This window comes from Gavialis gangeticus, unplaced genomic scaffold, assembly GCF_001723915.1.
Source record: "Gavialis gangeticus isolate Ggan-Ray unplaced genomic scaffold, GavGan_comp1, whole genome shotgun sequence".
Taxonomy (NCBI): Eukaryota; Metazoa; Chordata; order Crocodylia; family Gavialidae; genus Gavialis; species Gavialis gangeticus.
In genome coordinates this window covers 28,744,455-28,766,747 of record NW_017728994.1, presented here as the reverse complement: position 1 = coordinate 28,766,747, position 22,293 = coordinate 28,744,455, and the positions used below count along the sequence as shown (strand labels likewise).

The 22,293-nt window shown below is 50.5% G+C and overlaps 3 long non-coding RNA genes across 3 annotated transcripts in view; 1 reads left to right on the top strand and 2 right to left on the bottom strand.

Moving 5' to 3' along the window:
* Window positions 1-7,172: 7,172 nt before the first annotated feature.
* LOC109287411 lies at window positions 7,173-8,943 on the bottom strand. The gene is made up of 2 exons (XR_002094853.1): window positions 8,907-8,943; window positions 7,173-8,029 (listed from the first exon to the last, which is right to left on the bottom strand). It is a non-coding gene; the product is annotated as an uncharacterized LOC109287411 (long non-coding RNA).
* A 37-nt stretch (window positions 8,944-8,980) lies between these two features.
* LOC109287410 overlaps window positions 8,981-22,293 on the bottom strand; it is an 18,892-nt gene continuing 5,579 nt past the window's right edge. The window contains exons 2-3 of the long non-coding RNA XR_002094852.1: window positions 14,812-14,823; window positions 8,981-9,171 (exon numbers count right to left, since the gene is read on the bottom strand). This is a non-coding gene — a long non-coding RNA (uncharacterized LOC109287410). The remainder of the gene's footprint in view (window positions 9,172-14,811; window positions 14,824-22,293) is intronic.
* Window positions 9,761-13,834, top strand: LOC109287409. The gene is made up of 3 exons (XR_002094851.1): window positions 9,761-10,128; window positions 10,237-10,240; window positions 13,823-13,834. It is a non-coding gene; the product is annotated as an uncharacterized LOC109287409 (long non-coding RNA).

Sequence of the window (22,293 nt, the reverse complement as noted above, 5' to 3'; positions counted from 1 at the left end):
TGCTAGGTGGGGGGCAATCCCCTCTGCCCCCCACTGCCTCACACTGCATAGGGGGCTCTGCACGAGCCACCTTCACCCTCCCCTGCTCCACCAGCCCCCGCATGGCTGCCCCACCTGCCAGGGCTCTGGCCCTTTAAGAAAAAAAAAAGTGGAGAAAAGCCCCTGGGCTCATGCTCCTGGGGCAGCCTTGGGACTTTGGGGGCTCCTGCAGAGCCCCCACATGGTGCGGGGCAGCAGGGATTGACCCCTGTCCACAGCAGCAGCAAGTCCCAGGGTTTCTTTGGGTTTTTTTTTTCTTAAAGTGCTGGAGCTGGCTCATGCAGGACACCCGTGAGGGGGCTGGGAGAGTGAGGGAGGCATTGGGGGGGGCTCATGCAGAGCCCCCCATGCAGTGTGGGTCAGTGGGGATTGCCCCCCACCTGGTAGCACCTGGTGAGCCAGGGCTTTTTTTCCCCCAGATGCCTAGAGCTGGGGCAGGCGGGGTGGCCATTGCTGGGCTGGGAGAGCAGGCAGAGGATGGGCCTGTCCTGGCTGATTCAGAGATTCGGCTAAATCAAATCAGGACAGTGATTCAAATCACCGAATCGAATCACTGTTCCCCGAATCAGCCAAATCCGAATTCGAAGCAAATACTAGCCGCTTCATTCAGGTCTACCAGTTGCCCCCTGCAGCCCCCAATGCTGTCAGTCATTTCGGTTCCCTAGAGTTAGTTGCTTTGTTCAATCGCTAGTTAGCTAGTTATCCACAGTTTTTAAACAGTGTCCAAAGCATACACCTTTGGAGACATGATTCCCCTTTCTCATTCAGCTGTGGGGGCAGCACTGGGGACACCCCGCGGACCTGTCACGGGGACTTTGGGGCAAGTTGCTGCTAGGGGCTCAGGTTGTGCCAGGGCCCAGGACACAGCCCCATGCCTCATCCCTGCTCTTGGCAGTCAGTCTCCTTTTTCCCTCCTTCAGCTCGGGAGCTGTGTTTGCTTTCAGATGCTCCAGCAGGACAAGCTGCCACCAGTGCGCCTGCGCTACAGCAACCCAAGTGCGGCGTGGGCATGTGCCCTCCATGGGATCAATGAGGGGTGGGCAGTACAGGAGGCTTCAGGCCTGTGTGGCCTCCTCTCCCAGCAGGGTTTGCCTGGACAGGCCAACCACTGCTGTCCCAGGTCCAACGTGGACAGACTGAACTCCGTGCCCCCTGCCGCCTCCAGGAATCACCCCCTGCTCCTCACCAGCAAGTTCCCTGGGGAGGGCGAGCAGGACTGGCCCCCACAGGCTCCTTACTCTGCTCCAGCTCCAGGCCCTGCCCATGCACCTGCCCTGGGAGTCTTTCCCCTGGCAATGGCCCTGCTCCCCTCTGCTCCCTTGCAGGGTGGGGCCCACATGGGCTCTGGGATCCCCATCCTCACAGTGGTGCTCAGGCCTACCCAGCCTGATGCGCAGCCCTCATCTCCCCTCAGCACCAGATGCCACCCTAGGTGCAGGCAGGTGGGCAGGAGAAAGACTCCCCCCATTAAGGGCTCTCCATGTTTACCCTCCCTGGGTGAAGGCCAGGAGAGGAGGGACTCTGCACCTGGTGAGTTTGAGTCCAGCCCGAGCTGGGTGGTGGGGCGGGGAGCTTGTGCGGTGGCATGGGGAGGGGGCAAGGTCTCTACCTGAGGGCACCCCCCTCTCCCTCCTCGGCCTCCATTCCCAGGGGCCAAGCTGATCTAGCCCCTCCCAGCCTGTTTGGGACCACCCTCCAGAAGCCTGTTTGGGCCAGGAGACCACTCCCCATCCTTACCACCCCTTATCCCTTTGCCCCTGGGACCTATGCCCTGCCAGGGGCATTTGCATCTCATGCAACCAGCCATGTCCCTGGGGTCTCTCCCAGACCTGCCCCCTGAAGGGACTCTCACCCCAACCCCCATGGAGGAAGGTCCTGCCCTTGCAGCACGCAGGACTCCTGGCAGGTGCCCCCACGCTTTGTGTCCCAGAGCGGCTGGTCGCCCTGCGCCTTGGCAGCAGAGTGGGCCCAGCTGATGCATGGCTCCTTGTCTCCCCTCAGAACCTGGAGCAGTGCTGGGGGCAAGTCGAGGGGGGGGGAGACCCTGCCAGCTGTGCCAGGCAGTGCTGCAAGGGGCCAGATGTAGCTGCACCCTTCCACTGCAGTGAATCTTTCCCCTGCCCAGGGAGTTGGAGGGGCTGACCTGGGGTTCAGGGGTCTCTCACCAGGCACCCCGTGCCTCTCCTACCCCCATGCAGTGCATGAGACCTCCAGGGAGAGTCTTGCTCTCTGCCGACTCCATGGGCCCTCCAAGAATAAGGGAGGGGTCATGGGTGCATCCACTGATCATAGGGACAGTCTTTCCCAAATTGGAGTGTCTGAGGGGACCTGGCACCTTGAGTTGGGAGGTAGGGGCTCATTTGAGACAGGTGGTAACAGCCAACACCTGGGATCCCCAAGACCCAGGCCTGTGAGCCCTACCTGGCCCCAGGGCTATGGGGGTTGCCAACCCTGCATCATGGGGAGAAGGGGAATTCACTGCCCGAGGAAGTCCATTACTCCAGCAGTTCTTTCCTTCCCCAGGAGGAGAAACCCCATGGTGGGCACCACTGGAAGTAGGTGCAAGGAACCCAGCGGGGGTCAGGGGCTGTGAGGGAGACCAAATAGGCTGGGTGATGGCTGCCTGGAGGGGTGGACCAGAGGGACAAGCATAGGGCTGGGCTGGGGGATGGAGGGTGAACACAGGGCTAGAGGGACAGATGTGGGCAAGAGGTGGCTTCATGTGCAAGCAGGCAGTGGCATGAGGCCTCTCTAACCCAGACTGTGTCATTTTCTGGCAGCTTGAGCTGAAGGTGCTTTGAGCCCAACTGGCACAGCAGGAGCAGGACATGGAAGTCCTCCTGTCCCGGTAGGTATGGGGCTGGGGAGGGAGCTGGCCATTCCCGTTGTGTGGCACAGGGGTTGGGGCATAAGCCCAGTACCCATCCCAGCTTCTGTGCAAGTCTCTCCTTCGGGAAGGGGTGTTTTCTGGGATGGTGCTGTCAGTCTCTCTGAGCCCACAAATGTTTTTTGTCTCCACAGTCCATGGCAAAGGGAGGAGCAGCTCCTGGTGAGTTTGCACATGGCAGAGGCTGTCAGGGTCATGTGGCAGGGGAGGGAAGAGGCTGAGGCCAAGCTTGACCAGGCAGGGTGAAATCCCAGAGGATGCTGAAGCTGTGAACAGAGTCCTGACATTGCGTGTGGGGAGAGGTAGTCCCTGATGGGTGACAGGGAAGTAACCCTGCTGGTGCAGAGGCCCAATATGCTGGGTGCAGGCATGGGCAGGCTCTGACGGGCTAGGGTGATTCTTGTGTAGGCCAAAGTGGAGGACCTGAGATGCCAGAATCTCTTCCTGATCCTGGCCCTTGAAGCAGGGCCAGGCTCTGGACAACAGCCCGACAGAGGTGAGCTGCTCTGCATGCCCCTGCCCCAGGGGGGCAGGTGAGTGTGTGTGTGCCTGTGTGTGCACAGGGAAAGCCTGTACCCTGCTGTGCCAGGCCCAACAGGAGAAGGGACAGGGGTTGCCCTGGCTCTGTGGCAGGGTTTGTGTGTGCAGTGCTGGGTACCATGTGAGCTTTGTGGATGTCACACTGTGGGACGGGTGGGGTGACATGTCTGTGCTGCACTGACATCCCCTGCTTCCCAGGTTGCTCTCCTCCAGGCTCCCCCATACTCTGCCAGGTGCCAGCTTGTGGCCAGGGGGCTGGATTTTCTCTTCACTGCCATTTTCCTTTTTCATTTGCAACAGCCTCCTATGGACATGGAGGGGATAGCTGAGGAGTACTGGCCACCTTGAAGGGGATAAGTGGGGGACTGGGAGGAAAGGGTGAGGTGTGGGGCTCTCCTGGGTAGCTTGTGGGCTCTGGCGCAGGCTATGGGGTGTTGCAAGTGGTGCTGTTTGCAGGTAGGGGAGTTCTTCCTTTTCTGGTGCTGGTGGGGATGAATTCAGCCCAGGACCCATTCCTGACCTGTTCCTTTTTGTGCAATCGGGAGTATTAGCTCCCTTCAGGAAAAGGAGGCAATGTCCTTGCACAGCACAGGGACCCAGACCAACGTGCCCCTTAATGCAGAGGCTAGCACCCAGGCAGAGAGCCCCTGGCATAAACGCGCCAGCACCCAAACCAGGGCCCTTTGGCTGACTGAGGTGGGGTGGCAGAGTGAACCCCCTGCCAAAGATAGAGGCAAGCACCCAAACCAAGGCTCACTGTCATCAAAAAGAAGTAGGACATGGGGATAGGTATGATGCTTTTCATACTGTTAGTTTGTGAGCCTGGGATCAGAGCTGGATGGGAGCTGGGTGATGATCAGGGCCCCTTTTGCCTCCAGGCAGGCCAGGATGACCCATGATGGCCATCCCACAGGGGGTCAGTGCCCTGTACCAAGGAGTTGTCTCCTGTGTCAGTCTCTCATCATCTCTGGGCCTCCAGATCCTGTGCTCAGGTAGCGTGTGGGCCACATTTTGGAAGGGGATTGCCCCCAGGCTCTATGAAACCCCAAGAGGCTGGTGGGAGGGGTCGGTGGGGATGTTGCGCACACCAAGTGATGGTATCCTGGTCCCTTCTGCCTCCATCCATCTGGGGCTGAGTGGAGAGCAGGCTGTTCAGGTCTACTGGGGAAGAGGGCTGATTTCTGAGACAGCTCCATTTCTTTTTTGTCTCTGCAGTCCCCAACACAGACAGGGGAAGCTGTTGGTGAGTGTGTGTGGGGCAGGGGCAGCAGGGCTCTGGGACCCTCAGGAGAAGGCCAGGGATGGGTAAGGGAGCCAGGAAGGGAGCAGTTCCAGAGGGGAACCCAACAGGGTCCTGACACACTTGGTGGAGGCCTGGGCAGGCACGGACAGGCTATGCACCATCTCATGCAGACCATGTTGGGAGAGCTGTTTGGGTGGAAGCTGAGGACGAGCAGGACGAGGGGGAGCCATTGCTCCTAGAAACCCATGCTAGGGAGAACGTCAATGCAGAGATGAGCCCCTCTATGTTCCTGTCCCCTGGTGCTGGAGAGGAAAGGGTATTGTGTGTGTGGGGGGTGGGGCCGGGTGTGTGTGGAAAAGGCAAGGCTGTGCCCCCCACTCTGGATAGCCCCTGAAGGGGGCTTGGGGAAGGTGGCACCTTCCCAGTGTTTTGTGGGAGGGTATGTGTGCATTGCTGCGTGTTGTGATGTTGGGGTGTCCCACTGTGTTACCCATGGGGTGTGTTGTGTGGTGCTTGAGTCAGGGGCCGGTGCTGCACTGACCTGACCTCATTTTTGGGTTGGTGTCCCCCTCAGGCTGCCACCAGGGCCAGCTCTGGGATAGAGGAGCTGGAGGGTGGATTTCATCCTCAATGGCATTCAATATTTTTAGTTGCAAGCGTAGCCCATGCATCAGGATGGGATGGCCCTGGAGGTCTTGCCAGCCCTGTGGGAGTAAGTGGGGGATGGTGGGGAGGAGGAGGTGGTCCCACAGGGGTATGTGGAGGACCGGACAGGTGGTGGGGGCATTGGGGGTGTCATGCGCAGCATTCCAGCTGCAGGGCAGGCTGGAGGTGCTGGGAGCAGTGGTGTTCATAGGTAGGGGAGTTCTTCCTTCAAAGGGGCTGTTGGGGTTGAATTCAGTCCATGATCCATCTCTGACCAGTTGCTTCTTGTGCAGTCAGGAGCAGATGCTGCTCCCAGGAGATGGAGGCAGGTGCCCAGGCCAGTTTGCCCCTTACCATCAAGGCCAGCACCCAGGCAGAGGGACCCTGGCATGAAGACACCTGCACCCAGACCAGGGCCCTCTGCCTGGCTGAGGTGGGGTGCCAGGCTGACCCCCTGCTGAAGTTGGAGGTGAGCACCCAGACCAAGGGTCATCACGGGCTAAAATGGAAAGGACAGGAGGAAAGGTATGATGCCTTTCCCAGTGTTAGCTTGTGAGTGTGGGATCTGTGAGGGGAGCTGAGGGAGGGCTGGAGCCTGGACTCCATTCCTGGTCCTGGGAAGGGTCTAGCAGGTTGGGGAAAGGACGGGCTGAAGGTCAGGACCCTTGGGTTCCTTTCCAGCTCTGGAAGCCTTGGGAGGGAAAAGGTGAGTGAAGGGGAAATGACTAGTGTGTCTTCAGTAAGTGCCTTGCCCACAACTCCCTCCAGCACCCTGTGTGTCTAGGTGGGGCAGGGCTGGGGCAGGAGCTCCGCAGGCCTGGGCTTTCTGTGCTAGGTCTGGCTCCTGTTGTGTATATCCAGACTGCACCCAGGAGCCAGACCTAGGCCCAGGCAGCACAGAGGGAGGAAGGGAGATGTGTCTGGTAGGGTGCTCAGGGCTGGTCCCCTGGCATGAAGACACTTGCACCCAGTGGAGGGTGGTGGAAGTAGCAGGGTCCTTGGGGTTTGAGGTGTCTGTGATGTGACCAGTGTCTCTGCCTCCCGCCTCCAGTGCTGACACTGCAGCAGAGGGAGGAGGAGAAGGTGGGGAGCAGCGAGGTGAGTATCCCCCAGGCCTGAGGGGCTGCCCCTCTCTCAGCCCAGATGATGATCTGGTGCCTCCTGTCTTCAGGCCGCTCAGGATGATACATCCTACCACTCTGCCAAGGCCCTAGCGCCCCATATGGACTGGCTATCTCCTGGGTTGGCACCTCATTGCCCACCTCTGGGCCCGAGGACCCTGCTGCCAGGGGTTCACCCCAGGGTTTGGAGGTCAGAGCTTCTGACCCAGGCCAGGCTTGCTGGGGACAGAAAGCCCCACTGAGCCATGTGTGAGAACCATGTACTGCTCCCTGCCGGGGAGACTGTCCTTTGCCCTGTGGCTGTTCCCTGAGGGTGAGTGGAGGGGCCGAGATCCACCCCTGTCCCACTCACACTAGTTTCTCCTTGCCTGGTCTGGTCTGCACCCCACACTGAGCATGCCCTGGCTCTGCCCCTTCTCCCACAGGTTCCAGCTGGCCTGGATCTTCCCCTGCTGTTTTGCCCTCAAGTGGTGAACAGTTGTATTCCCCTCCCCTTCCACCTGTGTCATCCCCTCGCTTCATCCTCCTAGGCCTGATCCAGGATGGGCCCACATGATGCCAGCATTGGTGCTTCTGCCTCTCTGAGCATGTAAGTAGTTTCTGATTCCTTGTAGGTTTCTGCAGCCTCTTTTTTTGTCTCCTTGTCTTGGGCCTGCACACTCCAACTGAGGGGCCGTCATGACCTTAGGGCGTCTTAGGGCTACAAGGAGCCATGTCCTATGAATGCGCCCATAAGCCAGGCAGGCTACAAACACACCTGAGCTATAAGGTGAGGCAGGATGCAAAAGTGTGAAACAACAAAGAAAGGGGCATGGTATGAGCCACTGCTGCATTGCTCGTTTTATACCTGTTCAGCTTTCTGGCTTTAAAAGGAGTGTCCTTGGCCTAGATCTGGACAATCAGGTCTGGACTGGACAGTCCAGCCCAGCACACTGCCATCAGACTGGTGGCAAGATTTTCAAAAGGACTTAAGCAACTATGAGCTTGACATGTCCTGCTTTGATCCTTCTGAGTGAAGCATTTCAATGCTCTTGTTGGAATGACTTCATTCAGGATTTGTAATTTGAATTTTAATTTTTGTTTTCATTTTAAACTTGGGGTTTTTTCCTACAAATTCCTCTTGAGGCTGTTTAAAACCATTTGGAAAGGGTCATGAGTGTCTCTGGAAAAGCAGGAACTCTTTGGAACTGGTTCACAGTGTACCAGTGTTACTTATGGCCTTGTTGTATGGTGAACATCCCCCAAAGTGTCCTGGTGGAAACTCCACATTCCCTGGAAATACTCTCTCTCTGCCTTGTCCTCAGAGCACAAATGTGAATAGGGGCTTAGACATTTTTGTGGATGGCTCCAGCTTTTATGAGGAAGGAAAATGCTCATGTCCACAGGGCATCAGTCAGACAGCCCTGGGCAAGATGAATTAACCAGGCTATATGCAGGCTGATCCATCCCTTACCACTCCTCTGACCCTCAGCCCATCGCATCCCCATTTGCTTGTAGCATTCAAAGCCCTAGGAAATCTTAATGTTGAGATTGCCCCCCCGCCTCTTGTGTAACCTTGTGTTGCAGAGCACTTAGGTGCCCTGTACCTGAGAACAGGGACGGCTCAAGAGAGGCCCCTAGCGGTGAGAAGGGGGAGGTGCAGCTGCCAGTCACCAGGGCAGCACAGGTGCTGGTTGTTCGGGCAACCGGCGAAACCCCCTGACAGGAAGGGGCAGGGCTTAGCCCTTCTTAAACCCAGGCAGGAGGCTAGGGTGGCAGTTCCTCCTCAGGCAGCCAAGGAGTGAGGAGCTCAGCCAGTGTGGAGAGAAGGCCAAGGTTTGGCTGCATGAGTATCCGCGGGTTGCTGCCATGAGCTGGAGTATTTTGCCTGTTATGGATTCTGACCGGACGGTATTAGCTTTATGTTATAGCCCGGGGGCTTTGGGTTTTGTGTTTACTGTTTAACCAGAGGACCGGGTGAGGCTGTTGGGGGTTGGAGGAGGCCTCATAGGGACTCCCCAGTAGCGTGGGGGTTCCTGGTGCCGGAGAAGGCACAGTGTTTTGCAGGGTACATTGGCCTAGCCCCGAGAGAGCGAGAGAGAGGGGGCAGAGGAGCCCCGAGGGGGCAGAGGACCGGTGAGGAGCCCCAAGAGTGCAGAGGGGTGGTGAGGAGCCCTGAGGGCAAAAGGAGGGCCGAGACATAACAGGGACAGAGTCAGATTACACCAGCACCATCTGCGAGGCTTGGGCTGCGGTGTAGGGGAGGAAAAGGAGCCGCAGATAGCACCCCCTGTCATCGGGGCGCGTATAAATGGGCAGCCTCCCGCTAATTACAGCAATCTATTAATTAAATAAGATCAAGGCATGGCAGGCGAGTAAGCAGGCGGTTGGCCCATTACAGGAGGGCGGAGCCTTACCCAGAGAGGCTCCAATAGTGGCACTCCTGTCACACCTTGTAACAGGCCCCTGCCTGCTGCACCTTGGCACTGTGGCTCAGGTGGCCTGGCTGCGATCAAGGCACTAACAGCGACCAACTGGACCGAAGGACAGCACTTGTGCCCAGAGAACTGGATGGATTTCTGTTCCTGAACAAGTGTTCACAATATGATCTAATCATCACAAAGCAACTGAATGAAACAGTGAAACTTATGACAGATACTTGCAAGTACACTCATGTTCCTTGGCTGTCTCTTCTAGCTCATATCCCTCCTTCTCATCTTCCACATAAAGAGTCTAGATGAAGAGTCTACAAAAAACTGCTTCAAGTCACTACCAATTTCTGAGGAAATGAATGAACCCCACAGGCCAAGGTTTATGTCAAGAAGACCATTTTGGAGCATGGGAAAAGAGCTGAATGATGCAAAGCTCTGATATCAAGAAAAATGGATCCAGCAATGGAAGACAATTGACACCCTTAATAATTTTCTAATCACAGACCCCACAACTAAACCTCCTGGTTTTGCTTTACTAAGGTAGAGCTGGACTACACTGAACAAGGTTCATCCTGGACAATGACCTACTTTGTAAACGGAATTGCATTAAAGACCCCAAGTGTGAGTGTGGTGAAATCCAAACTGTAGCACATATCATAGAGGAATGTCCTGTTTATCTTTGTAATGATTGCATTGAAGACCTACACCAGGCTACTGATGATGCCTTGCCATGGATATCAAACCTAAAACTGTCACTCTAGTCTTGTCCCTTAGTGCGATTGTTTATAGGTTGCTTGTAGCTTGTTCTATTATTCGGTTGCTGTATTGCATATGAATAAATCACAAAGCAACAACTGGAAGCCAAGCACCCCTGCTCAACACCCTGGCTTCTAATTGACAATATCATAGTGTGACATCCACCTCAGCACAGCTACGACCAGAGCAGTGCAGGACTCCAACTGCCATAACGGTCATAACAGAGGCGCTCATGTCGCGGCCCGGTCAGATCCTGACAGTCTGCAGGTTCTGCTGAATCCCTGTCATCAACTATCTCAGACAGGACATGAGAAGAAGACGAGGAGAAGACCAGCCCCAAAGGCTGCTGGATAGATCCTTGTTTGATATCTTCCATCATGCCCATCCTTATGGCCACAAAATGATGTAACCCAAAGACACAACCAAAGAAGAAGTTCAATGTCAAGTGCTTCAAAAACCCTGCTAAAAACATCACCTCCAGCAGTGGTCTGAAAGCTTGCAGAAGAATTAATCAGGAGTGGACATGACAGGATACCTGTTGTTCCTCTTAGGACCTAGGCCCTCAGACAAGGAAGCAGTGAGAGTCACCCTCAGCCTGGTGCCTATGTTCAGACAAGGCCTGGAGGAGTCCTGATGTAGTTGAGAAGCTCCGTGGAGATTGTCAAGGGACAATGATCAAGATGCAGCAGAGGAAGCTTAGGTTGAAGATTAAGAGGAACTTTCTGACTATGAAGGTGGCCAAGCATTGGATCAGGCTACCTAGAGAAGTTGTGGAATCTCCATCCTTGGAAATTTTCAAGAGCAGATTTGACAAACACTTGCCTGGATTGGTTTAGTCAGGGACGGTCCTACCTTGAGCAGGGGACTGGACTAGATGACCTCATGATGTCCCTTTCAACCCTACTTTCCTATGATCCTAGGGGTAGAAAGAGTCCCTAGGGGGCATCACTTTTGTGGTGCCGTGACAGTTTTAACCAGGGCACAAATACTGAGAAAATACATCACTACCCTTTGTTGCACCACATCAGTAATGTGACACAAGGTACTAATAGATGGTGCTGCTTTATTGTGGCAGGTGTCTGTTTGTTCTGTGGCAGGAGACTGTAGGCAGCTTAGAGCTGCCTGCATGCTCCTCTTACCCTTGGCATGTGCTCTGCTGGCTTTTGAGCCTGATCTTGCACATCCCAGGTAGGATAGGGCCCCCAGAGCACCTGCCTATTTTTCCCCACATACAGAGATGTGTCCCACGGGTACATCTCCAGAAGCAGAGAAAACCTGCATGGGTCCTGGCATGGAGGCATGGGACCTGGGGAATGCCAGGCACCCCACATGTCCATCCTGGGGCCCACATGACCCCAAACCTCCATGCTAGGATCCTCACTGACCCGTACCACCAACTGAGGCACAGGTCAGTGCAGGACCTGACATGGGGCAGCAAGGGACCCAAGGAATCCCCAGGCAAGGGGAACATATCACCCCTTGTTCTGTATCAGGCAGGGGACCTCATGTGGGGCAAGCGTTGATGTGTGTGTTGCCCAATAAAGTAGATCAGCTGGAAAAACATGTCTGGCTACAGCTGAGCCACTTCAGTTTGGCAATGTAGGTTTCTACCGTATGATCCCACCTATAACAACCCATGAGAATATCATTGCAACTGCCCAGCTCAGCTAGCAGAGGGAGTGCCAGGTCACCAAAGCACCTTTCCTTTCTCTGTTACCAGAAGCAAGGATTTGTGTGGGTGATACCTTTTATTGGGCCATCTGCACGGTTGGGATAGACTTAGGCAAGCTTTCAAATGCAGGGCTGCCTTCTTCAGGTGACTCGCATTCAAAAGCTTGCCTAAGTCTGTCCCCACTGAGGTGCTGACCCAATAAAAGATATCATCCACAGAAATCGTTGCCTCTCCCATATCTCCTGGACAGTCATAGCCACAAGATTGCCCCAGTGCTACCTTTCTCTACTATGCCAGTGTTCCAACACGGCGACATGAGACATGGATTCCTGGTTAAGAAAAGACAAAATATGGGACATTTAACCCTCACTCACCTTTCTTGTTGGGACATGGCTGCTGTAGTGTCTGCTCTGGCAAAATGTAGCAGTGCCTTGAGGCTGGCCACTTGTGCCTCTGTAGGCAGACTGCAGTGTAGGGCAGTTATAGGTTAAAGCTGGGGATGGGGGTTAAAATTGCATTCTCTTTGCTTGCAGTTTTTCAGCCATGGAATTAAGTTGAAGCCACTAGACTAAGGCCCAGATTCTAAAAAGTACTTGATCACCTGCCTGTCTCAGTAGACTCCTAAAGCCAATGTCTAGGCACCACTGATATCTTCAAAATTGTTACCTAGTTGTCCATGTGGCCATGTGCCTTAGTTCCTGCCATGCAGAAAACTACCCGAGAACTGATGCTGCATGGAGGCCTCACTGAAATGGAAGCTCAGAGACCGTCCAGCAGGATTCTCATAATAGATGTGTCCCTTGCTTATCTAAGTAGTTGGATCGGAGCCTCCAGGCTTCAGTTGAGTTCATTTTCCCTTCAGTTGAGTTCATTTTCCCTTCTTTATTACCAGAGGTGACATGGTCCTGGCACCATGTCACCTCTGGTAATAAAGAAGGGAAAATGGTAATATAGCACTCTTCATACATAGGGAAAAAAGTTGTTATAAAGAGGATGGTGATCATCTGTTGTCCATGGCCACTGGGGTAGGATGTTGAGTAATGGCTTAACTTTTTGCAGAGGAGATCTATGTTGGAGAGTAGAAAAGAACCTTCTGTCTCCTATAAGGATATTTAGGGATGGAAACAAGTAATCCCTGCCACTGAAAGATGAGAACAGGATGGGTAACCATATCAGGAATGGTCTAGGTACAGTGGATCCTGCCTCAGAGCAGGGGGTTGGGTTAGATGACCTCTTGGAATCCCCTTAGTTAGTCTGCTGAGGTGGAGCTGGTCATGCTGTCTAATCAAAGCATTTATTAAAATCAGGACTGAGGTGGTGACAGTCTGGCATCTTGCCACTTCCTTCATGTGGCTGTTCTGGTATGCAAACTCTTAGGCAGTGATTCCCAAAGGGTGTGCTGCAGCACACTAATGCGCCGTGAGAGCGGTGGAAGGGTGCTGTGAAAAATGATACTTTTCTTTCTTTTTTTTCTCCTTTGTGTTTTAATCCAGAGGCACAGAGTCCATGCAGAGCAAGGCACAGTGCAGGGTGCAGTAGAATGCAGCGCGGCTGTACAGCGGCAGCAATTTGCAGATGTCCAGTCCCAGTACAGCTCCCCAGTGGCTGGAAGTTGCACATGCACTGCATCCAGGGAGCCAGGGGTTGGGGGCAATGGCAGTGGCACTGGGACCAGACATGTGCCAACTGCTGCTGCCACACCCTGCCTGCACCCTGAGGACATACTGTGCACCGGCACATTAATGCCACACTTTGCTGTGCCCAGGGTCATTAATGCTACACTTTGCTGTGCCCAGGTACATGGCAGAGTGCACCTGCGCAGCTCCCCCACTCCTTTTCATCTGACTGCAGGCAACTGGAAACCCTCTTGCTCAGTCCCCGCCCCTGTCCCTCTGAGTTCTATGGAGACCTTGCAACCAAGTATCCCTGTGCCCCACTCCTGACTCCAGCCATGTCTGTACCCTGTGGCTTCCCAGGGCAGCATGGAGTTTGCTTGCCACTTCTTTCTTGGTCCTGGGGTGCACAGTGAAGTGGCTCTATGCACCCTGTTGCAGAGACTGTTGCTCCAGTTCAACCTAATGATGCCACCCCTCCCCGGGGAGGGCTTTCCCCATTCCCCTGCCACTGCTGCTGCTCCCAGAAGTGAGGTCTGTGTGCAGCTTCCAGCCACTGGGGAGCTGTTCTGGGATCAGATATCTGCAAACTGCATTTGCACCACTGCTGCCACTTTTGGCCATTCCCCTTTGCAGGTGTATGAGTGAAGTGTGCTGCCAATTTTAATTCAGAAAAAGTGTGCCCCAGATATCAAAAGGTTTGGGAAACACTGCTCTAAGCCTTCATTTAAAGTCACTGGTTGAGGTGTCAGCAACCATGCCAGTTTGTATGAAATTATGGTTCTGAAAGGAGCAAGTTACTCCATTTATTTTAGTGGGGGTGCCTCAGATGCCCAGTGCTTTAAATGTTAACACTGTTCAATGTCACTGCACACCAATGAATGGAGGAAAGGAGAGGGAGAAACATTAAGACATACAGTCAACTGTGAGCAGTGGCACATGGAGGCACTGGCACATTAATGCCACACTTAAAAGTGTCTCTCTGTCTTCCTAGTTTCCTGGTTAGAGTCTGAACAGCCTCCCACCCAGGGCACCCCAGAGAACAGGATGTAACAAGAATTTAAGGCCTTGTCTTCATTACAAAGTTCCTCTGACAGTGACCTCTTGGGTAGAGATGTGAAAAGATCACCCCCCGGTGGTGGCATAACTTGGCCAGTAACACCTCCTGATGCAGATGTAGTTCTGTTCAGGGGACCTGGTATAATGCTGGTGGCAGAACTCCTTCTGGCAAAAATGTGTTTAGACCAGGAGGCTTCACAAACCCAGGTTAGCAGCCCTGTAGTGTTGACTAAGTACTACAGAAATACAGATGATTCTCTTGGGGATGAATAATGGGATTTGGCTGCTCCTCTGGGAGAAAGGGGAAGGTCTTTGCCAATCCTATTTCTTCCAACACTTCAGCATTTTGTCCTAATTCCCAGTGTGTTAAAATCTAATATATTGTTTTAGTGTTTGTTTACTAACATTAAGAGTGGCAAAATACTTGGCAAACGGTGATCCAATTTCACAACACCTTTGTAATGGAAGGAAACAATTTTCTTATGCAAAATAGAGACAGCGATGCACTAATTTGGCACTAGCAAGTTTCATGGTAGTACTGAGTCCTGAGGTGCTCTAGCCAGCAGGCAAATCTTTTCACCATCCCTACTTCTTCTCCTTCCTCCAAACATCAGTAAGTTTTCATTATTAACAGAGATCATTGCAACCAAACAGTTCAAGCAGTAACCAGTTTCATAAAGCTTGGTTTTAATTGTGCAGTTTTCCAGAGTGTAAATTCCAGCATGTGGATTGAAAGTCAAATGGGGATGCAGGGAGTCTGTCCTACCACAAATTGTTCTGAGTACAATGTAAGTCAAGAATGAATAAAGAAGCTTGGAAGGAGACCCTGGACATGAACTTACCTGTATTCTGCTCCAACTGAGACTGTCACAGATGTGGGAAGGGCTGACATCAAGATCTGGCTCTCAACTTTCCCTATTTTGGAATCAGATCATTAGACCTGAGTTGTGAACCAAATCTTGCCCAAGATATATGGTTTTGGTTAAGACTCAAAATCAGTGTGTTAGATCATACTTACAGTAACAGGCTAAGGCTGACTGGAAATTGAAATAGATGTGCTGCCAGGAGGAACTGTATTAACTGGTAAAAAGCCAGTGCTCTGATCCAAGACTAATACCAATTGTTCATGCTCTGATAAATCAAATATTTATTCATTGCAACTTGACATCTGTGCTTCATTGTTTCCTGTTATGAATATAATGCTTCTTTTAATTCGGCTCCAAAGGGCTGGGAATATGTATTGAAGGGCTGGATAGCTGGTAGCATTATAGGGTTACCTGATGGCATACAAAGAAGGTAGCTGCCTTAGGGGGAGCATGTTGGGACAACTACTGGGCTTGACAAGGACGAAAATGAAAAGTATTGGTCACTGCCTGACTCAGTACCTTGGACAGTGCCAACCCTTGGCAAAAAGACTTGTAATAGAGCTGGAGGTCTGATTTTTAAACTTAGTAAAATTAAACCAGTTCACTGATCCCCACTTAATAAATCTTCATATGGAGCCTGACTAGTCTGCTTACGACTAAAACAGGAACTTGACAGGCCTGATATGTGTGCCTTCCCGTCAAATGCAGATTAAATCACTACTGCCATAGGAAAAAAAAACTGTCGGTGACACAGAAGCCAAGACAAGGGCAGGAAAAGGGAATTCGAAGGACATAAAATGATTTGCATGGAAGTCTTGAATCAGTATATTGTATCACCACTGTTATTCTTTAACTCAATGGGCAGAACCCCCTGCTCTTCTGCTGCACTGCAAGATGAGAAGCCATGACTCTAGCATCAGACAAGCCCAAACATGAAGGAAGAGTAGAAGCATATAGCAAGGTGCATCCAATTATTTCCTTTAAGAGCTCCCACCTAATACGGTGATGATGTTCTCAGAATATCAGGTTCCAAGCTGCCTTTCTGGTTCAGCTGTAAGGACAGTTTGTCTACTCCCAGGCCAGTTCACTTCAGAATGAAACCAGGACTTCTACCCCAGAGGAGATTTGGGAAGGGTCATAAAGATTTTCAATAATCCTCTGATGTAACAGAGTGCAGGATTTTGCTCTACATTGTTAGCATGGCTTATAAAAGCCCCATCAAATCCAATAGGAAGTTGGCATGTGGGTGGTCCTTGACACTGGTGATACAGAAAACCTCCAAGATGCTTTTTAGACATTATTAGACACTTCAACAGTAAATGCATGTCCCTTTAACCACCCTGGCAAACACAACAAATTAAAATGACTTGAAAAGCCTCTTTTCTCTTGGATTTAAATGACACTTCATTTCCAGGGGCCTCATGTCAAACCATAATCTAGTTTCCAGTGTAGGAATGGAAATGGAGAAGGTTCTTATAAATTTTCTGGCTGGATCAAAAAGGGCCTTAGGCTTACAGTTGAGGTTGGATCATTTTAGTTAAGCCCTGAAGGGATATTTTTGTTTCTCTTAAATTGATTGGGAAATGTTCTAAGCTAAATGTAAAAAGGTAAACCCCAACCCAGCATGAGTGCCTGATTCCCAAGGAGCAATCTTGCATTTGGATTGGGAAGAGGAGCTAAGGGTAGTTGTTTGTTTAATGAGAAGAACCAAGACTTTCCTATATTCAGGGGGACATCAGTCTAGTATTTATTTAAAAGAGATTTGACTTAACAGATGCTCTTTTAAATAGGCTGGGATCAGCACATGGAAAAATACCCAAGTTGCATGAAGAAGGTACTCTGACTCCACAGCAGTGACCTCATCTCCACAAAGATCAGAACCATGAGACCCTGCATGTCTATTCCTGCTTTGCAGAGGGGCAGCAATAATGGTTAGTTGCCAGTAAAGAAATATTTCTGAAGGTGATCTTCATGTCTTCCTAAGCCTGCAGGGGGACACGCTGAAATAATGACCAAGATGAAAGCCATGAGTCTAACTCCAACAGTATGTTAACTCTGAATCCTTCGTTCTAAGTACCAGCACTATTACACTGCTGCTTATTTGTCTTGAACTTAAACTATCCTGGGCACAAGGTCACTGTGGAAGCTAGCAAATTCAAGCTAAAAACAACAGGCTTAATCCTATAAGGCACACTTCAAAAAGTGCAAGTCACTTAACTGTCTTTTCATTAATGATTTGCTGTTTCTTTAAACTGGAGTAAAACTCCTTGCTGCTAGAAGTTAAGCCTGGAAGCTTAAATTAAAGGCACAATTGTGGAAAGGGATGTTATATTTGCCCAATGCTAGAACCCTTGTTGCATATTTATCTCTGATTAAATATCATTGCTGTCTCTAGAGTGCATAGAATATGAGCTTTTCTTATTCTCAGATCCATTTTTGGTTTTTGGGAGAACTTATGACCAGATCTGGCTGGAAAATGTCATTTTCATTCCATGGGAAATTCCAAATTTTAGATTATATTTTTTCAGTATGAATTGACCCAAAGCTAAAATTTTCCATGGAACAAATATTCCAAAACTCCTTCATTTTGACAGTACTGAGTCATCTGTTTTAGAGAGGTTAAATCATCATAATAAAATATCAATATATATAGTTAGATTTTATTCTAAAGCCAAATACTTTTCCCCTTCTGCTATCAGAGGTCATCAAGTGATACATCCCCACACAAGTCTTAGTTTTTGACAAAACCTTATACTTTGAAAAAAAAAATGTTCTGCTGGAAATTTTTTGACCAGCTCCACTTGAAACCTATCTTCCCATAAAGATGATGCCACTCACCAGTAACAGTAAATGACAGTTTGACTTAAGAGTCATAGAAAAATAGGGTTAGAAGGGACCTCAGGTGGTCACCAAGTCCAACTATTGCTCAAAGTAGTTCAGACAGGAATGATCCCATCTCAGCAAGGTGTTTGGAAGTTCTTAAGTACTGACAATGATGGAGATACCACAAGCATTCAGAATAATCTGTTTTAGTATTTACCCATCCTCATATTTAGAAAGGTCTTCCTAATATTCAACCTAAATTTCCCATTTCAATTTTAGCCCATTACTACTTGTCCTGTCACCTGTGGAGGCAGAGACTTGGTTGACCTTTAGGATCCCTCTGAGGTCATTGCTTTCTTTGCTATTTTATTTTAGAAACTCCTGTGAAACCATTTCTCGGCACACTTGATGCAGATCAGCAGGGACCAGAATCACTGGGGGCACAGTCGAAGGAGAAGCAATGCTTTCTATTGCACACTAGAAAAGAGCTATTGAACAAACATGTAGATGACACAAACTGCAAAGGAGAAGGATTTTTTGCCAGTGGTAAGTCTTTGAAGAACTCAGTACTGCATGGGTAGAATAGGACTTTTGAGGCTGATTGGGAACAAATCTGAGGGTTTCTACAAAAGGAGAAACAGAACTTTGTACACATTTGAGTATGTGTGGCATGATATGGTCAGATGTCTTTAAGGGTACACCTTCAATGTAGTAATGTAGGCTAGTTTAACACTGCAAAGCTCTAATCTTCTCAGCCCCATGGACCTATATTCATAAAGAAGCTGTACTGATCTGGGTGCTGGGACAGATTTCTGGTGCTACACTGATGCCTTAATCCTCTGCTCTCTGACCTCATTAACAGGTGGCTCTCTCTTGCCTATCATAGAGCGGCAGCCTGGAACAGTGACATGAGAACAACACTTTATGCAAGGTTCCAATAACAGGATTCATTCTTCCAGCACGCTTCCAAAGGGAAAAGCGGACAGCATGTCACAGCATGGATGTTTAATGAATGTCATCAGATTCAGTCTCCAAATCACGAAGAGATTTGTAGCACACTTGTCTGACTTTTCCACCTGTCCAGTTCTTTCTTGTCCACTAAACATAGCCTCTGTTCTTCATGCCACTGTACAGAGTTTCTTTGGGTGGTGTCTGCCAACTTCAAAGACACCTTCATGAAGCATTGGTGTTGTTGGAGGCCCTCTGTTTAGCCCTTTGACTTCACTCCCATCTCCAAGCTGAAGTATCCTCCATATTCATTTGAACCATCACCCTGTCTGAGTCTTTAGTTTCAGGTGGACATAGACCTGCCTGCACCAGTCACTCTAATAAGCAAATGTGAAAATGTCACCATGGGGTCATTTTCCTGAGGTTATGGGTGTCAGCTACTATCCTACGGTCAGAATAGGAGGTAGACTGTTCAAACACCATACAGGTGCAGCAGAAAAGAAGCAGGTAAATGTGGGGCTAAAATACTTAAGTGCAGGGGCTTCTGAAGAAGAAGGGAGGAAGCAGACAAAGCATAGATGAGGTGAAGTTGTGGGATGTGAAACTGTGCTGGGCCTGATCACTCTGGGCTCTCACTGCAACACAGGCTGAAACAAAATGCAGGTTTAAGGCTATGTCTTTAACTGTGCTTGCTTGCTCATATTTATAGCATGCTTGAGTTTAGTTAGAAGTTTTTCTGTGCAGCTGAGGGCTGTGGTAGCACCTGCATGTACTCTATATGAAGACATTCTGAAAGTGGCTGGCAGCATTCTGAAAACTGGGATAGAGCTGGGAGGCAACAAAGTCTAGGATGGATACAACATCAAGGCTAGCAGCAAATGGGGGACGCAAGTTAAGAAGAGATCCAGAAAATTTGGATACAGTGACTGGTGTGCTGTTCCACAAAGCGTGAAAGGGAAAAACATCTTACTAAACACTGTATCAGAAAACAAAGACATCCAGTTACCCTTTAATTCCTCCTTCAGACTTATATCTTTAAATCCTCATGTGGCTATCAGCTAGTTCCCTTGAATTCCATGTTTCAGTCCACATTCCTTTCCTTTCTGATTTATTTTTAATTTCAATGAATTCAAGTCAAAAGGGGAAGAGCTGGAGCAGCCACAGTTAGTCAAGTTGGAGCAATATTAAAGCAGGCATGTTTCCAGTCAGTGTCTTTTAATATAGGACTGGCTAATTTTGAAAACATGAGTAAGGCTCCATGTTTAGTTCAGCTATTAATATATTAGAAAACTGTGGAGCTGAGGGAGAGATACCTCATACAACAGATAATTTGGGAAGGATGCTGCCAAAAGGTTATTAAGCTCCTGGGATAGATGGTCTGTAATTTCCTGGGTCTGCGTGCTAAACTTCCCCAACTAAAGTCAAACTTCTTTTGGAGAAGCATATAGGCAATGCTAATTCCTTGTACCATCCTAATCTCTTAACTGCTCCACAGTGTTAGCAGACAGGAAAGGGAGAAGAAGTAAGTGTTGTTTGTCATCTTAAATGACCAACATTGTTTATCTACACGTGAGGGAGCTGTTACTGCTAGGAAGGGATGTGTGGTATGTGCGCTGAAATGAGAAGCAAGTAGATAAGTGAGACCCTGGTTTCTGTACAGGATATGAAGTAAGGGTGGGAGTGAGCAGGAAGACATGTGGTTGAGCTTTTGGGTGTGAACTGTATGAGGGTGAAAGAGTGATATCTAATTTAGTGTTCAAGGCATAAGGAATAGGAAATAGTGAGCTCTATGCATGAGATTTCATTTGGTGCCAAAATGTTTAACACTGGATCCAACTGCCAGCATTATATCACTCCACTGAAGTTCCACCATGGTGAACTTTGCTTCCTTTGTCCTTTGGTACTTCATGAATTTGAGGTAACTTGTGTTTGCTTCTGAACTGCAGCTGCTACTGAGGTGGAAAGCAAGAGCTGTTACAATACTGAACCAGAGCTAGGAAGGGAAGGGCAATCTTTGTCCACTTAAAAGATCTGGGATCATTTAGGTAGATACTCCCTGAAATTCAGACTTGGTGTGAACAGGTGAACTCCACTGGCTTGCTTACACTCAATCTCAGGGTTTAGTCTGCCTGAATGAATTAACTGAACTTGAGGTTGGCCGAGGCATTGCAAAGTTAACATAGTGATTCATTCCTTGAAACAAACCGTGGGATAATTAATGATCCACAAAGGTAGGGAACTATTTGTCCCTGGAACCCAGCAACAGACTGCTCTTTCAGTGTTTTGTCTTGTGGTTCAAGTTCTTTGTAAACCCGTGACAAAGCTCTCTGAAAAACAAGGTAGAAAAGTGTTAGGTTGCCCAAACATAGGGATGCCTGAAGAACAAATTCCCCTCCACCCCCTCGGGTGGGTCTGTTCCCTGCTGACTTCTTGTGTAATGTTCCCTATTATACCCTGGTGAGCTCACGTTTTGCCTAGGTTCTCAAGCTACCCACCCTTTCCACTGCCAGAGCTGGGTAGGGAAGGGGAAAGATTTCCATGTTAGAAGAGAAGCATGCACCCTGCATTTATAGCCTCCCGTCCTTTCAGCAGCCCAAATCTCCCTGTTCTGGGATGTATACCCTCTTCATCCCCATGACACTAACCCTGCCCAGACCTGAACTAGGCCTCAGCGTGTTGGACCCAGGGTGGCAGTGTGGGCAATGGTACCATGGGATCAAGCAAAGGGCATGTGGGTCCATGCCAAACAGCACTGTCTCCTGAGCACCTGGTCTCTATACAGTCCTTTCCTGTGATTTCTCTGTCTGGTTCCTCGTTAGACTCAGACCTGCTGACATTTCTGGTTGTTCTACCAACGGCCCCATCCCCATTCCTCCAAGCCCGACCTCTCCCCTTCTTTCTCTGTCCCACACGCTCCCCCCAGCCCCCTTCTCCTCACGTTTGGGATGACATGAATCTGGTTTAGGCCAGAACCAGCCCTTTGAGAGAAGCTGTGGGCCATTTAGTGAGCACCCCAGGGGACTGTGGGGGAATAAGAAATCCTCCTGGCTCCTTGCTGTGAAAACCTGCCCCCACAGGTGATCAGCACCTCCATTTTAAATAAATCAAAATCAAAACAGCTTGGACCTGTACAGAGCTGGAGGACACTACGCGCACACACAAAAAAAGGGGGAGTGTGGGGGAAGCAAACCAGGAAAGGATAAGGGGGATTAAGACTTTGTATGGCACAAGTTTTACCCCTTAAACTAGAGAGGGGCTATAAACTGGCTCAGTTAAACCAACTCATGTCCCTGCAGGCTACTCCTGTTCGGGTTGAGGGGCTTCCTTCAGCTTCGTTTAGATCAGTAAGGGGCCCCCATGACCCTGAAGTGCCGGTCCCTGAGGAAGAGCTGGTGCTGGGCTGCGCAGGATAGGAAGGAGGGCGGGAGGGCGAGCGGGGGTTGGAAGTGGCCCGCTTCGGACCCGCGCTGCGCGGCGGTGGGTGGGTGACAAGGGCTGTTGCTGTGAAACCCGTGTCCGCACGTCGAAGCCGACATGGCCACGGTGGGGAGGGAGCTGCCCCCGGCAGGCGCGTGCCGAGGGCTGTGGTCCTCCTGCGGCCGGCGGGACACGGGCGCAGAGGCGCAGGCGGGCCGAGCGCCTGCCCTAGGGCCGCGAGGAGCCGGGCGCG